General features: G+C 36.0%; 2 long non-coding RNA genes across 5 annotated transcripts in view; one reads left to right on the plus strand and one right to left on the minus strand.

Moving 5' to 3' along the window:
- LOC113593339 (uncharacterized) overlaps positions 1–18,844 on the plus strand; it is a 308,036-nt gene that overhangs the window by 52,077 nt on the left and 237,115 nt on the right. The gene's annotated exons all lie outside the window — the stretch shown is intronic.
- Positions 6,213–18,553, minus strand: LOC128316232 (uncharacterized). The gene is made up of 3 exons (XR_008299832.1): positions 15,643–18,553; positions 11,840–11,951; positions 6,213–9,027 (listed from the first exon to the last, which is right to left on the minus strand). It is a non-coding gene; the product is annotated as an uncharacterized LOC128316232 (long non-coding RNA).

Consider the following 18,844-nt stretch of genomic DNA (forward strand, 5'->3'; position numbering starts at 1 on the left):
TACTAGGAGTATAGGTATAAAATGATAGCTCATCATCCTTTTATTTGTGTTTTCAGCATTACAAATGAATTTGAGCATCTCTTTGATAACTCATTAGGTTGCCTTTTTGTAAATTTCAGATCTTATGCCTATTTTATTGGGTTTTCTGTCTTCTTTTTGTTAATTTGCAAAAATTTCTTTTATAGTTTAGATATTAGTCCTCTCTCAGTTGTAGATATTACAAACCTTTTCCTCTTTACCATTCTATTGTCTGTGTATTATCTTAGTCTATGATGTCCTTCACTGAACAGATCCTTTATTCTGATAAAAATATGTTTTCCTCTTATGTTTTACAATTTTAAAGTTTTGTTTTAAAAAACCTTCCTAGGCCCCAACTCACCAAAATATTTTTCTGCATTGTCTTCTACTACCTTTTACATTTATTTTTCACATGTAGACATTTAACTAGGCATGTGTTGTTGGGTTCTCAATCTATATAGAGAACCAGTTTTCCATAATGCTACCAATAAACAATCTATTTTTTACCATTGATTTGTGCCACAATATCAAAATATCATTGTGCTAATTAAATACTAAAATGTACAAAAAATGTTAAAATGATCTATTTCAGATAAAATAATACATTGTTTTATTATTTGTTTCTAATAAAGAAGGACTTTGAACTTTGCTAAAGGGAAATTTGTATAATAATTTAAGACACTCAAATGTAGGGGTAGTAGCCACAAGAAAAGTGAGCTCCCTGTCTCTGGAGTTGTTTAAGTACAGGTTGAATGGTGTATAACCTCATTGTGCAAAATAGGAGGATCAGGCTATCTATTATCTAGGGTCCTATGTGAGCTTAAGTTCAATGATTCTATAAGTCTATGCCATCTAAATTTCCTTCCAACTTATTGAAACTGTGATTTTTTTTAATGTTGTCTTCTCTCCTTTATAAAATATTCCTATAATTGTATCAAATGTCTTTGCCCTGGAAACTTATGAAGTAATTATGCATATATCTTATATAAAATACTCACAGAGCTTTGACTGCAGGTTCTATGTAAATGAGATGAATTATGCCCTATATCATTATGCATCAGGCTTGCCTTTGTTCACCTTTGCCAACTCCTTGACTGATATCTTCAAATAAATAATGTATCTCCTGCAAGGTTTTCCTAAGAATTGTAGAGCTGTCTTTGCAGAGGTAAAAAGTGAAGTCAGGCATACCGATTCATTGAGGAAACAGCTTCTTTCCTTCCTTCCTTCCTTCCTTCCTTCCTTCCTTCCTTCCTTCCTTCCTTCCTTCTTCCTTCTCTCTTTTGAACTTACTAAGAGTTCTTTACACATGTAGGGGAGGAAAAAAATCTTTTCTTCTACCTATTTTAGGTTCTCCAGCTGGAGCCCTGTAAATTAGACGAGTTATAGACAGATTAACAAGGGAAAAACAAACAGAACTGTATCAATATGTGCATGCTACATGTACACATGTGAGCACCCCATGATGAGTAACCCAAAGGAGTGTTTAGAATTGGGGCCTATATACCATCTTAGGCTAAGCAAAGGAAAAGGAATCTGGGACTTCTAAGATAAGAAAGCAAGTTATGGGAAGGTAACTAGGAAAAGTTTGGTGAACAAAGGTTGTTTAATTAAGCTTTTTATGCAGATTTAAGCACTGGCTACTAGTTAAGAGTGCCCCTCTTCCTCTTCCTCATGCTGGAGAGAGGGAGACATCTACAAATGGAAATCTCTTTTACAAAAGCAAGACCTCTGCTCGGTTTTTAGAGCTTTTCCTGCATCTTATTCTCAAAGGCCTTTACCTCAAAATAATCCATATGTCAAAATGGCATATTTCGAGGCGGTATATTCTGGAATCTGTCATACCCAAAAAATATTTCTACATTCTACTACTTTTCAGGTTTTTGTTTTGTTATTGTTCTTTTTAATCCTGACTACATGCAAAAATCTTGTATATAATGATGGAGTAAAAAGTCAAGTCTTGATTTCAAACACTATTCTTAGTTCAGAAGGAAAGAAAAAGGACATCTCTCAAAAGTTAATGTTACTAGCCTCAAGACCATGCTGGAGTCTTGACCTGTGCTTCCTCTCCCAAAATAGTTGCTTATTATAAGATACTGAAAATTAATATCCAAATCAAGCTTCACATTTTTTGTCTCTGCCAGAGACCTTAGTGGTGCAATTCAAGTTAGAAAGTGTCCATAAAAAAGTGACATTTCCTTTCAAATCTAAGTAGGAAACTCTGAGGACAATGAACCCATACGAATGAATAAGTGAATTTGCACAATAATTGTGTTGAGAAGGTTGTATTATAGCAATATATCACTCTCCCAGCCTTTGGGAGCCAGGGTAATTACACTGCCATGAAATGACAAGAACAACAGTAAGATGCTGTTTGATTTTCTAATTACTATTGAGGAATGCCTCCTGAGCCCAGCCTTGAAGGCTTCTCTTTGGAATCATCGCAGCTCATGCTGCTTCTCATGCATTATACATTAAACGCATATGGCTGTTTGAGGTGGAGGGTCTCTAGAGGGAAGTTCCATACTGCTCTTTTCACTGTGGGAGGGAGAAAAGTAGGAAAAACAAGAAAGAAAGGAGAAGGCCGGACTAGTGAGAGACGGAAGGAAGGAATACAACTGGGCTAAGTTCAGAATTCAGGCAAAGGTGAGTCGCATTAATAACCATTAAAAAGAGATGGGAGCCACTTCTAGAAGATTTTTTGTGTTTAGGTTTTTGTTGCTAAGCTTGAAGAAGCTCCCAAACAAGCTTTCTCTCCAAAAATGTCAGTTTCTACTAAGAATCTGTCAGTCCTATCATTTGCTAAGGAGAAAGAGCTGGAGCTATTTGGCAAAATGGATCTATGCACTTCATGTTTGATTTTAATGGAATCATGTTTAAAAGTGATATTTAAAGGTATCTATGCAATATAATGCATACAAAAATATTTTTATTTGACCAAACATTTGTAATTTCTTTTAAAAAGAAAGTATAGGCATTTTTCAGTATGCTCAGAACCCACCCCCAACAGTGTCCCTTTTAAAACAAATAGCAGATTATTAATTCCTCAGAAATAAATTACAGAAGGAATCCCTTCAGCTCTTCTCAACAGAATAACGCATCTAACTTTTAATTTATGCAAATCTTGAAAGTTATACCTATTTATTAGTCACATTCACCTTTGTTTCTCTGCCCTAGAATGATATTCTTCAGATTCCATAGACTTAAAAGATCACCTAATAATATAAAGAATTGAGCCAAGCACAGTTATAAGTTTTTAAAATCCATTATTTTATTTATTTCTCATAAGAATCCAGACAGATATATATTTATATTACTCTTATTATTTCCCCCTTACAAATGGAAAAACTGAGGCTCAGAAAGGCGATATATTTATAAAAAGCTCAGCTCTCTATATTAAATGTTATCATTAATATGAAAGATTATAAAATGTGCACTTTACTTTTGTTCTTGCAACTGGATACATGGTTCAATGTAATTTTATTTTTAATTTGATTAGTCATCTTGCCTACAGATATAAATACAGCCTTGAAAGTTGACAGGTCATTTTCATGGTGCTTCCTTTTTCACAGAAAAACAAAACTAAACAACAACAATAAAAAAAACTGTATGAATTAAAATAGTAATGGCATTTCAGCCAATGGGCTGTTAAATGTCATCCCACTCACATTTTCATTATCAACACCTCTTTATAAGTTGGGTAACATGGTTTCCTGTCTGCAAATGTTAAATTTCCAATTAAATATCTACCAGTTAAAAAATATTTTTAAAAGAATCTGATATAGGTTAGTAAGCACAGGCGTGATGGATGGAAGAGAAGCCTGCAAATAGCTCTGAGCAGATTCTCTGTATTTTTTTTAAATGAAGCAAAGCTCTAAGGAGACATTACATTTTATTGTTTCCAAAAAGATGGTGTTTTTCTCTTTACAATTCTGGCTTCTTGCCCCTGTGCTCCTATATAGTTAGGAGCCTAAGGGGGCTCCAGATCTCCGTCCCTCACTCTGCTTTTTGTCAGTGACAAATGAAATCTCTCCCTCACAACCAGTCTATGGTTCGACCTGTGCCTAGTGCACTATCCTTTATTAATCAGGATGAGACATGCATCTGCTGCCCTGAATTACCAAGCATATGAGTTATAATAGTTGAATACAAACTAAAAAGAATCTTCAAAAATATTAAGCTGTCTGGTATGCAAAGTCCTAAGCACTTTTTGTTTTAAAATAATATACTCAGAAATTTATTTTTTTTTTTGCTTGTTTGTTTCTCTTGAGGGCAAATGGTCCTCAGAAAATAATAGTTCAATTACAATAAGGAAAAAAAAAAATTAAGGCACATAACTATTCTATTCTCCACTTTTTAAATTAGTAAATGAGCTTAAAATTCCATTTAATAAGTGTAATTATAAGCAAGTGTAGGGAAAGAACAACACTTTTCCCTCTATCCTTCTGATTCTTGGCTCTCTGCTATAATAAAAGATGGAATAAGAGAAGAATTAGAGAAGTTTATTAACATATATACCTCATATGTACAGGGGAGATACACAGGGAGAAATGAGTAACTCCCTGAGGTGGCCTAAGCCACCAGTTTAAAACTATCTTCAGCTAAAGACAAAAGAAAGAAAGGAGTGTGTGCTGGGGGGTGGGGATGAGGCCAATTATGTGAGATTACCAGGAAAAGCAAGGGTAAACAAGGCCTAGGTTTGCTATGCAAATTTAAATCTGTGCCTTCTCCATTAATAAGATTCTCTTGTGATTTAGTGTCATCCTTCTGTTCTTGGTACGCAGAGAGAGACATCCTTACAAATGGAGATTTATTTTATAAATGTAAATTTCCCTTGCAAAAGGATAACTTATACTCTGTTTCAGAGCTTGTCCTGTGTCCACTGTTTCTCAAAATAATCAATTTAAAATAATCTATATGCCAAAGAGGCAAATTTTGGGTTGGCACATTCTGCTACTCTTCATAATGTAGTCATTTGTTTCTGTTTGTGTTCTTCACTAGATTGAGTCAAAACTAGGAGGCATTTTATACATCTTTGTAATCTCCCCCCCTCCTCCTAGTGCTTCCGGCATTATCTGTAAATAGTAGATACTCAAAACGTATTAGATGATGGGCGAATAAGCAGATATATAAATAAAATAATGTGTAGAATTGTAGAAAAGAGAGCTTTAGAGATTATTTTGCTCAACAAATGGGAAAATCAGTACCTTTAAATGTAAAAATTAAAGATGTAAATAGAAAAAGTCTGAGATCTGATTAGAGTCAGAATCAGAACTCAGTCCTATTTCACTCACCATGCTTTTTACTGTTTTACACTTAAACTCTAAAGTACATCCATGTAACAGTGAAATACAAAGAAAGGCTTAATGAGTAAAAATGTGCATAGGTAGACAGAAAGAAACCAAGACAAATGGGAAAAGACACAAGGAGAGGCATAGAAACACAGTAACAAACTAACAACCCCAGAGAATATAAAGAATCAAATTCAGAGATACACTTCTATGACCTGGTATCCCCACCTTGTGGCGTTTTGTATAATTCACCTAAAGACTTTAAAGTTATGTTGCATTTTTACAACTTCAAACTTTAAAGCACTGTTTATCAGTTGATATGCACTGTAAGGTATCTATCAATAAAAAACAATTAAGTGGATCACAGTGCAGGTGTATGATGGAATACTATACAAATGTGACTTCTATTATGTACTTATACTGATGTGGACCAAACTTTGTTTTAAAAACTAACTGTAAAAAACAAAAACAAGAAGCAAAAATCATATGCTACTAAATGGACAAAAAAAAAAGCAGCATAGATATGTATGTACATACTTGACAAATCTAGAGTATCTCAGATTATATATACACAAAAATTAGAAAACAGGTTGACTTTGGAGAGGAAACTAAAGGACTAGAGATGAGAAGTGGGCATTGTGTTGATGTGCTCCCCATGGCAATGTTTAAATTTCTCACTAGATATAGATAATCTTCTAAAATAAAAAAATGGAAATAAAGAGCTGGTGTGGCTCATAAGGTAGTAGAATCCCATTGCTGACACTTTTTAAAAAAAATTCTTCAAGTTTTTCCAGGATTTTTGAACACCAGTAAGTAGTCACAAAGTAACAAAATAAAATGAAAGGAAATTATATTAGAAATTGAGTGTAACTATGCCTTCTAGTTCAGAGCACAGTGTTTGTCACAAAACCTGATGCTAGTCAATGAGTTACAGATAGTGGTTTCTTTCACCCTCTTCTTTTCCACCTACATCACTCACTGAGGTCTACTTCCTTTTTCTCAGAGGCTCCAAGTCAAAAAGTAGTTATTTTCTGCTTATGTCCTATCACTCCTTGCCTAAGCCTCTGACTAGTGGACATAGGACATTATTAGACATCTGGTTTGATGTAAGCATTTCCATCAACTCATGAGACTAATTGTACTAGATAATTTGTCTCTAAAATGGTAGGTATAATAACTCTTGAAAGGAATATTACTCAGCCATAAAAAAGAGTGAAATCTTGCCATTTGTAACAATATGAATAGATCTTGAGGGTATAATGCTAAGTGAAATAAGTCAGTCAAAGAAAGACAAATACCATATAATTTCACTCATGTGTGGAAATTAGGAAACAAAACAAACAAAATTAAGAGACAAACAAAAAACAGTAATAAATATAGAAAACAAGCTGGTAGTTGCCAGAGGGAAGGTGAATGGGAGATGGATAAAATAGGTGAAGGGGATTAAGAGAACACTTATCTTGATGAGCACTGAGTAATATTTAGAATTGTTGAATCACTATATTGTACACTTGAATCTAATATAGCACTGTGTTAATTATCCTGGAATTAATACACATACACACAAAGAAGTAAATAAATAGAAAAAATAAAAATAAAGCATAACTTTTGAAAGAAGACATTTCTGAAAGGGAACAGCTGGAGCAATACGAAAAGATTATGTGGAAAGAAAACCATACACTTGGTTAGAAAAATAGGTTCAGTGATCTAAATATACATTCTGAGGACTTCAAGCAGTAATGCCACAAAATATCTCCAGCTGCCTTAAATCTTTCTTAGAATAATATGAAGATATAAACAAGTATGTATTTATTAACTCATAATGATTACATTATATGTCACCAGTAAAAAGGGAAGCATACTTTTTGTATCTCTACGGCATGACCCGATTGCTGATCCTACCCCTTGATGGGGGAATGCCAAGTCACATTGCAAAAGAACATGTGTCTTAGGAAATCTTATTACAACTATCTTTGGAAAATTGAATAAGCCACACTGAAGTGTCTTCCAGAACCCAAACGATGTATTCATGGGCTGTAATTGTGTTATAGTAGAAGGACCACATGCTTAGGAGTCAGAAAACCAAGTGTTCCACCCTTTAATAACTTCATAACTTGTCACAAACAAGAATATTAATTAAATAATTTTGATTGACTAAATATGGAAAATACTGACTATACAATAATTTTGAAAATTTAAAAGTTAATATAAAATTACCTCACGATTCTGTCCTTAATTAACCTTATTTCTTATTCTCTCTTTCTATAGTGATTTCACCTTAACTATTGCCTTAGTAACTTCACTTCCATCCTAGCGAGTGACTCTCAAATCTACATTTATAACAATGAATTAATGCTCTAGGTCTATACCAGAATCCCAATATGGATGTCCTTTCAACAAAACAAAAGCTATAAAAGACATTATTGGAAATATTGAGAAAATGTGTATAGATTGTAGGTTAGATAATAATATAATAATTTTAAGTTTCTTGATTCCCACTTTCACAAATCTTAATGGTCATTCACTTGGAATATTGAAATTAACATATTTTAATGTTACTTTCCCATTCTTCTTTTTCATCCCAGATTACCACTCTAAAACCTTCCCTGTCTTCCTGGGCGGGAGGGGGGGGAAGTCTTCAATGTTCCTACATATGCCTAAAACAACGAAGTCTGTATTCATGTACCTCCTTCTATATCCCTCCACCTTAGTATATAAATTATAAATATCCACCTATATTTGCAATCATCTTTTGCTCTATGACTGAGCATTTAAGAAAAAATTAAACCTAAACTAAGAAAATGTGTTTATGCGTCAGAAATGAGGATGCTGCAGACAGTTTGCAATGTGGATGGGAGGAGCCTGTGTGAAGAAAGATATGGATTTGTAATATGCTATATAGGATTAGGCACTGTAGTCTGGTGGCATCATTAATCAAAGCTAAAAAATTACCTAAAAGAACCCAGCAGTCCCAGACACCAACCATCTATTTTCTTGCTGCTTTCTTGTATAAGCATGCCACTGTGACTTTGATTAACACCTTTCTCTAATCTTTCTGTTCAGCTCTACCACCTGTTTTATAAATTATTATTACTATCAGTCAGGATTGGGATTGGTTTATTTGTCTTCAGTTAAGGCAGACCCTGGGGAAGAGTTTTCTGACCTAATCACATGTTTTTTTTTAAACAAGTACACCCACATATTCTTATGGACTTGGCAAGCTTTGTGCCTACAAATTGTGATGTTCTGCTATGCGATAAAATTATTTCACTCTGAAGTAACTTCAGATTGAGCCATTTATCTCAGAACATCAAGTGCTGTCTTAAAAGATAAAATGAATTGTAGCTCAATTGTCTAGTTAATTTCCTAAAATGGAGAGCCCTTGTCAGTGAGCGTTACTCATGTACACACCCAATCTCCTTTAACTAGACTCTAAGCCTCATTTTAGGATTCCTACCATACTCAATACACACACATACACATACCACTTAGTCCAGTGCCATAGACATAGTAAATGTGCAATATACATTTGATAAGTGAGTAAATCAAGTACTCCATCTTGTCTTTTATTTAATATATGCTAGATATTTTTACCTGAATTATCAAATTCAACTCTTCAGTTTATTTTTCTGATCACAGCATGTTAGATTTGTGGAATTGCAGAGTTCACAGGCGGCTTTGGGTTCATAGAATGCAGCTCTTTATTTCCCAGATGAGAATACTGGAGTTACAAGAGATTAAGACAGTTTTCTAAAGTCATGCAACTAAAGAGTGGCAGTTCCAGAACCAGCCTCAATATGAGTTCTAGAATTCTCCCTGCACCATACTAAACTGCCTACCATCCAAACAATCTAACTACGCGGTGAAAACACAATCACATAAAGCTCAGTATTACATCTGCTTATTTCTCTGCAGAGCATGTCCTTTTTGCCTTCAAATGAAAAAATATGTATATTTGTCTAAGATATTGTATAAGTTGAATATGCACAAAGAAAGTCATTGAAAGACACCAACAACCTTTGGCATTATCACAATAAATAACAGAGACAGAAAAAGTTCTTGAGATTTTTCCTGAGTTGATCCAACCCAGGATTCATTAGGCAAATTTATTATCTTGTGTAGAATTTGAAGGGAGTGCAACAACAGGAGAGTAAAGGAAAACGAATACACATTGACTTCATCTAGTCATTCAGAAACCTTGATTGAGAATCACCTTTGCTAGACAATATGTAGTATATAGGGAGAGAAATAGGTGGACATCTTCAAAGGTCTAACAGTTTCATAAGATGAAATCTAGTAGTGCTTTTTTTCTATGAATCACATACTGACATTCCACAGCCCACAAAAGGAAGCTTTTGTGACTTTTACATAGCCACAACTTGCATGCAGAATGGCAACTGAGCTTTAAAAATAAAAATGTGTAAATAACTGATAAGTTCCCCTTTCCTCAACAACAACAACAAAAAAAAGCATTTAAACTGAAGAGAAAAAGCACATTTCAGCTATAGTTGGAATAATTTTTAAAAATCAAAGAGTGATCTTCAGAGTCACTTAGGCTGAGTATTATAGACAAAGCAGGCAGTCTTCTAATCACCTATGGTGTAACCTTTGTGTGCCTGAGCAATGGCTCTTTACAGAGACTGTGGGATCACTGGATTTACATGCTAGGGAAGTTTACAATGAAACTCCTAATCTTGGAAATAAAGGAAAGGTGATGGGGACAGCCAAATGTCTAGGGGAACCAAGGAAGTTACTTTTTACTTCCAGATGAATTGCTTCTTGGAAATCCCAGCCAATCTAAAGAGAGTATTGTGGACTGCAGGAGGGGTAGTGACAGCAATAACCAGCTACCATTAATCTGCTGGAGGTATTCAAATTCTACCATGCCATTCTTATGTATTGACTGGCAGTCAGTATATTTGATTTGATCAACTTTCTGATCCAATAAAGTCAAGACAACCAAAATAACAAATGCAGATTAAATGAGCAAATGTGATTATCCTTATATAAATAAACTCTATTGGAAAAAATAAAATAGCAGCAGCTATAGAAATGAAAACAATGATGCCAATATTTATCGAGACTTAGTATGCTTCAATTACTGTATGTAAATTATTTTATTTAATCCTGACAGTAACCCCTCTAAGATATACATTATTACTTACCATCAAACCCCAAGCTTCCCCCTTCATTTGAATACACATTTCTAATGTACTTTGTTGGTGATCTCTTCTAAGTTATTTGGCATAGTCTATCTTGATTTCTGAGTTATGTGCCTGCTTATTTCTTTTTCTAGATTATAAACCTTGAGGGCAAGAACCATGAGAGCAAAGTAACATTACTTTTCATTTAAGTGGGTATCCACAAATATTTGCAGGATTGGATTGAATTACTTTTAATTTAAAAATAGCTTGTAAATGTGTAAGAAAACCCAAGTTACTGAAGAGTTAATTAGTAAACCACCGTTCAAACTCCAGGTGTTTTGTTAGTCACCATGACATCTATGTGGCTCCAAATCTAAGCCAATTTGCTATTTCTAAATTTGTATTCTACAATAATTTGACAGTTTAACAATATTATTACTAATTTCTATTCATCTAAGGGTAGGCTAACTAGGAAACTGAGGTTTTCCAAGTATGAAATGGAGTGCAGACCTCAAAGCAAATAATTTCTATGTAGCCAGATATGGATATGCAAGGTTATGAAGGCAGTTATTTATATAAGTTAATAACAAGTCATAAGGGGAATTTATTATACTAGGATCAAAAATAATACTCTAACAAGCCTTTTTGATGCTCTTTCCCTCATTATTACTGTCATTTCACAGATACTGTCCTGAATCACAGCTTTCAATGACTTAGTGTCATATAAAATATAATTTGCTTTGGACTGCATTGGAAAACTATACAATTAATTTCTTGGCAGAGAAAAATGCTTAAGAAATAGAAGTAACTTTCTCAGGAATTTAATGCAAGCATGCTACTTAGCAATATTAAGTATTTTACATTCACAAATATTCTAGTCCTTTTCTGTCACATCATGCAACAATATTTTGAAAAGATACTTACTGCTTTTACTTGTATTTTTTTTAGATGAGGAGGCTTATATGGGGAGTTTTGATATTGCTAGCCCAAGGTTAATAATTATATCATTTTGAATCTAAAGGTAGAATTATAAACCTTTGTTTTATATATAACTACAGATCATAGGACAACTTACAGTAATATGAAACAATCTCTTGTAGCTACTTATATAGCCTCTATTTCCATTTTCCATGGCACACTATTTCATTCCAGTGCCTTCCATTCAACTCTCAATCACTCCCAATCAGATAAAATATTTTTCTGGAAGACCAATTATTTATTCCATTACTCTTTGGCCTCATATTTGTAGTGTCCTAAGGTTCATATCTGAGTTCCTAAAATTGACTCCCCTAACTCAGACCTACCCATTCTATCCCACCTAATTCCTTAGTTCTCTTTGTGTACTCGATGTTGTAGACAAATCTGTCCTTTGAACACAAATGGACCTACCTTTTCATTTTTCTTTTGAGAAAAGTTTCCCAGTGTCTCAGCACCGATCACATCCTACCCTTGTGGAGCAATTCACACCTTATTCAAAGCTTCTCTTTATGCTCTTTTTAGCCTAAAAGTAAAAATGGAGACAATATTTGTACCAGCTATCTTTTTTGCATGGCATATTACTCTATAGTTCAGTGATTTAACAGCAATTACTACTATTTCTCTCTGTTTCTGTGGATTAAGTATTTGAAGAGGGTTGTGTGAGCAGTTCTGTCTCAGTTTCTCATGAGGTTGCAGTCAGATGTTGGCCAGGCCATCATCATCTGAAGGTTTCAGTGAGGCTGGAAGATCTGCTTCCAAAGTATTTTACTCACATGGCTGGCAAATGCAGATTTCTTATGGGAGGCCTGTTACCCTCTCTGTGGGCCTCTCCACAGGGCTACTTGAATGTCCTTAAGATATGGAGGCTGGCTTTTCCCAGAGTGAACAATCTAAAAAACCAAGGTGGAATCTTTATTGCCTTTTATAAGCTACCTTAGAATCACACTCTATCACTTTCACAATATTCCATTGGTGACATGGGTTAGCACTGATTTACTGTGTATTTGCTTCAACACAAGGACATAAATATGAGGAACCAAGGAGTATTAGGAGGCATCTAGGAGACTTGGTAACAACATTAATTGTAATAAAAGCCTCTTTAGCGCTCTGCCTTTATCTAGTATTTGGGATCTCTGGAATCTCTTAAAATCTCCCCTAATTATTTCTAAAAGAATTGCATATGGATTGAAACAGAGTTCTCTTAAATACCATGCAATCACTGCCTCCACCCCCCCTCTTTTGTTCCATTCCTGGCTCTCAGTGCTAAGGTCTGCTCCTCAGGCTTAAGGCTTATAAAATATCATGAAGACCTTTTTCTGGCACAGATCCTGATAATTAATATGCACTATGCAAGGCCCTCCTGGGCTAAAACCTCTCTGTTGTGCCAAACATGGTGTAGTGCCTAATGTTGCTGACATCATGGAAGCCACCTCTTCACTGGATGCCTTCAGAGTGTCAGCAATGCTGTGCTCTACGTTCTCTACATAAATAGGAGAGAATCCTCAGTCAGCCCCTGCATTTTACTCCAATGCATGGGCACAGAGCTCCCAGTGATTTCAAGCTTTTTGATAAAAGAGCTCTGTCTGTCAAATATTACCTGGGTCCTTCTAGCACTTGACCTGAGTCATTTGGGGTTGAAGGGCTGGGCAACAGACACCATTCTATATTAATAATGACTCTTTCTTTCCAGTACTGATGATATTGTTGGGCACAAATATGTGCCAGATTCCCTTCTTCCTTGTAATAGTTATTTCCCAGGAGGCTTTCTTTCTCATAAAAATCTGCCTTTGGTAGACCTCTACAACAAGAGTTTTAAAGTGCATTCAATTTAGGTCCAATTGGGACTCCCGTTATACTCCTCCAAGTAACATTTCTTAAAGGTCTCTATCCACATAGATGGACAATTATTTTATTGGAATAAATGGAGCCTCTTTCTATGTTTGATTCTTAGAGATGCTGAAACTCATACCGTAAATGACCAGAAACTAACTGTGTAAAACTTTCCAGAAGTTCTGATCACAGGAGTAGCATAATCAACTTTGATTCAGTCTGTCTTTAGCAACCTCTCCTGTGAAAGTTAATTCCTTTTGGAAGAGCCTTCTCCATTCCCTCACCGTACCATTTAGGGAGGCAGAGTAACTAATGAGATAGCCTACAGGCTTTGAAGTCAGACAGATTAAAAGCCCATTTGTCCACATAGTAGTTAAATAAAATTGGTGACTTTACTAAACCTGATTTTCTTCATCTGATATTATATGGTTATTGTGAGAATTACATAAGAATATTTAGGTCTGTGCTTTACAAATAAGTGCTTAAGAACATTAGCCATTATCATTATCTTCAAAATAGTTATAGATGCTGGTCCTTAATAAAACTTCTTGGCATTCTGGAAAATTCCCCTTCATAGCCGGTGACTCATAGTAAACCAACATCTAGCTCTGAATTGATTCTTGAGGCCACATCATCAGCTACCACCTTTTTGTCCCCAAAAGTCAAATTCCACTTTAGGATCCTCAGGGTGCAAATAATTGGAGGGGTGAATCCCAACTTACCTTTTGTCTTTATTATGGGTTCTAGGACATTAACAACAGAGTTCTGCCTATGAATCAATTTCAAAAGCAGGATATTACGGTTCCTGGCAACATTCTGCTCTGCATTTTCCTTTTCTGGTGGTTGCCTTCATCCCAGAATTCATTCATCAGTATTCATTTGCCAAAAAGACTGTAGAATTATGTTTCTCAAATTATGATCCCTACATTACTTTGAGAAGGAAGCTATATTAGCTAAAATTTAGATTCCTTGGCCCCATTCCAAACTTATTGAATCCAAATACAAGGTGGTAGGACACAAGAGTAAATATATTTTTTTTTCCAACTTTCTCTTAACATGATTGAAATGCAGGGAGCTTGTGTATAAACTTTGAGTAGTACCAGCTCACAACACAAAAAGCTGGAAAACCAAGAAATCAAAACATCATGAACTAAGCCTTATCCTTAAAGGGCCAGAAAAACTGAATTTAACAATTTAACATGGCTCACCAGGTAGATGATTTGGCTTTTCCTTTTTCACGTGCCACAGGGAAAAATGGTATGGATGAATCAGTTACAAAATGGTTTGTAGCTCCAATTCTCAGTTCTATATATTTATTACACATGACATTAGAGAAGGGGTTGATGATCAGCCACTAGTTTGGATGGACCTCAAAGTTATTTCTTTTTTTTTTTTAATTTTTTTAATGTTTATTCTTGAGAGAGAGAGAGAGAGAGAGCGAGCACTCATAGTGGGGGAGGGGCAGAAAGAGAGGGAGATACAGAATCTGAAGCAGGCTCCAGGCCCTGAGCTGTCAGCACGGAGCCTGACATGGGGTTGAACTCACAGACCGCGAGATCATGACCTGAGCTGAAGTTGGACACTTAACGAAATGAGCCACCCAGGCGCCCCCTCAAAGTTATTTCTAATATGACACCTTGAAATCCTGGCTTATTTGGTAGCTATTCTATGATTTGTGCTCTACCCCCCTCCACCTTGGATTTTGCTTATCTTAATGCTAAAACTGGCTTCCTATTCTCATCTAGTATGTAGTAATTATGGGAATCTAGGATGCTGTAAGTTTTTTCCCCTACAATCTAAGCCACCATGAACATTTCACTATGGCAACCATTTGCTTACAGTGATCCCCATCTCACCTCCTGTCCCTGTTAAATGTTTTATTCCTACAACATATAAGTAGAACTTTCCTGCATTATGCTATATCTTAAGAAAGCTCAAATCACCCCCTTTTCCCAGCTATGCCTTTACTGACTTCTATGGAGTACTCAAAATCCAACAGTCAAAAGTGCATATATATATATATATATATAACAGTTTATATATATAATATATATTGTATATATTGTATATAATGTATATAAATATATACTGTTTATATAATATATACTGTTTCTATATGTATACATATGTGTGTGTATATATATAAGCATAAGATGCTCAAGGCTGGTGTATTAGTTATCTAAACTAATTAGATAATAAATAAATAAATTACCCCCAAAACTAATGACTGAAAACAACAAACACTTATTATCTCACAGTTTCTGTGAGTCAGGAATCCAGGAGTAGTGAGGCTGTGTAAGACCTTAAGACTGTTCGTGGTGTTTCTAGGTCTTCGTTTATCTTGGGGGTCAAATGGGGGACAACACGCTTGCAAGCTCACTCACATGGTATTGTTGGCAGGCCTTGCTAACTCTTAGCTGAAGGAATTCATTCCTTACCAAACGGTCTCCCCATAAGGTTTTGTAACAGCATTGCAGCTGGCCTTCCACAGAGTGAAGTTTCCAAGAAACAGACAGACAGACAGAGACAGACAGATAAAAAAAAGAGAAAGAGAAAAATCAGTGTTCAGAATTCCTATTCCTGATTACATGAGCTTTGTGTGTAAGTAACTTCTCCATAGTAATTTGACAATATTTCAGGATGGAGTCATTTTGCAGTGTTTATTAGGAAATTCTAATGAGTGCTGAGCTAAAGTAGAACTCTTAAGAAATGGCACATGACAACTGGGTGAATATTAAATTAATTTATTGCCATAACACTGAAGAGCAAAATATCAAATATATCCAAAATAATTGGCTGTTTAAAATCACATTTATAAAACAGTCTGTGATTAAACTATAAACTGCTTGTTTGTTTAACAATAGAAAAATAGGATAGTTTTATACTGAAAAGCTTTTAAAAAATATTTCTACCAAAAAAAGGACTTTTACTGAAATTATTTGTGAAAGACCTTGCATAAAGCCATACCACAAAGAAGGTCATCAACTTCATACTTCAACATTTATACTTTCTTGTGGTAACCTAAATAATACCCACCACCACAGATGTTACTTCCTAATCCCTGAAATCTGTGAATGTTACTTTACATGGCATGAAGGATTTTGCACATATGACCAAATTAAGGGTCTTGAGATGGGGAGATTATTCTGGATTATCTGAACGGGCCCAATGTAATAATAATAAGGGTTTGCCTAAGAGGGACCTGAGAGTTGTCAGAGTAAGTCGGACAGTAATGTCAAAACAGAAACAAGGAACTTCTAGAAAGCTTTTTGAAGATGCTGTATCACTGGCTTAGAGGACAGAGAAAAGTGGCCACAAGCCAAAGAATTCAGGCAGTTTCTAGAAGCTTGAAAAGTCAAGAAAATGGCTTCTCCCATAGAACTTCTAGAAGGAATCAGTCCTGCTGATACTTTGACTTAGTATAGTGAAGTTGATTTTGAACTTCTGGCCTCCAACATTTATAGTAATTCATTACAGCTGTGATAGGAAACACATATATTTCTGGAAGAAATAGAGTTCTGAAAGAAACAAGTGTTTCGTGATGGATTGAACATCTGGAAGGTTTGTCAATAAATGTGCACCCCAGTTCTCCAAATACATAGAAGGACACTGCTTCTAAATGATTAAAGGCCTAGGCTGGGAAGAGCTTCCTTGTAAAGCAACTTGTCCCTCTTTCAGATGGAGGTGCACCCTGCAGAAAGCCCAAGCATCAGCCATAACACAGATCCTTTATCAAGGGACAAAAAGTGAGAGACCCTTGCAGCAACCCGTTCTGGGCTCCCCAGTGGGTGAGAACCTGAGGAGCATAGTCACTGTTGTATATATAGCAATCCATGGATTTTGGCAGATTACACAGGAACTCTATCCCTGAAGATAATTAGGGTTATATTCACCCATGCCATCTCCACAATAGGTATAAATTAAGGAGAAAAAACATATCCATGTCTGTCATGGCCCAGGTTATTCACACCATTACCTCCCTAAGCTATTCATTATATACTGAATTGACCATGAAATGAAATTTCAAACAAGGTTCTTGGAACTTATATTAAAGAGAGTAACTTGAAATGTGAAAGTATTTATTTTACAAAATATGTGTACTTCCCCCAAAAACTTCATACAACCTCAAAGAATTAGAACTATATGTAAGACGAAATTTAAACACATTCCTAGCTACTGTGGGCTAAATTGTTTTATTTAGAGATAAATACATTTTAGTATGACATTTAAGAATCAACTTCATCATGGAAGATGAATGGTGGATAGATCCCCTTCTTACAAAACAAAGAGAGGTCTGCAAGGGCACTTCCTAAAATTTCCAGAATTAAAGTATGTTGCAGCCTTGGGGGTGAAGATAACTGTTAAGGAGTGAGGTTAGCAGACAGAGGGCATTTCAGTTTATAACTGGGTTTCAGTGGCTTGGTTCTGACAGGCCAAACTTAGGAAAAGAGTGAGGGCTCAGTGGGTGAAAAAGAGCCTAGAAGCCTAACATGGAGACTTATGTATCTGCCCCTTCTTCTAGCCAACACCTCAGAGGTGGTCGGGGGAGGGATTGTTGTGCCTATTCTGGGTCAGGGTAGGCACTTCAAGTGTATGTGCCCAGCATAAACACCACTATGTAAGCTGAAGAAAATTACTGTGATTTAATGCTCAACAGAATCTGACAGAGCCTTGTTCTGAGTCTCACAGCACTCCATCCCTTAGTCCTTGGGGCTAGGAAGAAGCTCTCAGCAACCCCACAGAATACCTTCTTGATAAACCATGATAAATTCAGGCCACTGCTGATAGCACCTAGCTTCAGAAGGACTTGTGTCCCCCTTCAACTGCCCTCAAAACTGGACTCACAGGATATGATGCCTATCCATCAGAGTTTTGCACATTTTCCCTGATCCTCATTGTCCCTTTACTAAAGATCCATGATATTGTCATCACCTGAGGGACCCACAAGCTGTACTTCTTCTCTGAGCATTTCCAGCAGCACTGCCTACAGACCCTAAAGGATGCCATCCCCAGAAAAGAAACAAGTAATTCTGAATTTAAAAGCTCCAAATACTCAAGGATGTCCAGTGGCTCCTGGGCTTTTCTTAAGTGAGCACTTTAAGTGCTCAATTTCCCATATCACTAGGAGTCTTTAAAAAGGAAAAAGATTTATTAGATATTTACAACCAAGCAAAATATTCCAGCATTTGGCACCTCTGTCTGTTTCACCTTATTTGTAGTCTGCTCTGATCCAACCCAGAACATCAAAGATAAAACTAATTGCCCCAACATCAGAGTGGAGGCCATCCTACCACTACTTTGGTAGAAGGACACCCTGCATCTGCATCTTCAGTATCTTGGTCTCAGCCATGGACACCTGCCTCATGAGGAAGCAAGAGTTTCTGCTCATTAAAGACATAGCAGTCAGGGGGAACCTGGGAAGCTCAGGGGGTTTGGCTCAGGTCATGATCTGGTGGTTCGTGAGTTTGAGTCCTGCCTGGGGTTTTATGCTGACAGCTCAGAGCCTGAAGCCTCTCTCTCTGTGTCTCCCTCTCTCTGTGCCCCTCCCCTTCTCTCTCTCTCTTTCTCTCTCTCTCTCTCTCTCTC

Source organism: Acinonyx jubatus, chromosome A1 (genome assembly GCF_027475565.1).
Source record: "Acinonyx jubatus isolate Ajub_Pintada_27869175 chromosome A1, VMU_Ajub_asm_v1.0, whole genome shotgun sequence".
In the NCBI taxonomy this organism is placed as follows: Eukaryota; Metazoa; Chordata; class Mammalia; order Carnivora; family Felidae; genus Acinonyx; species Acinonyx jubatus.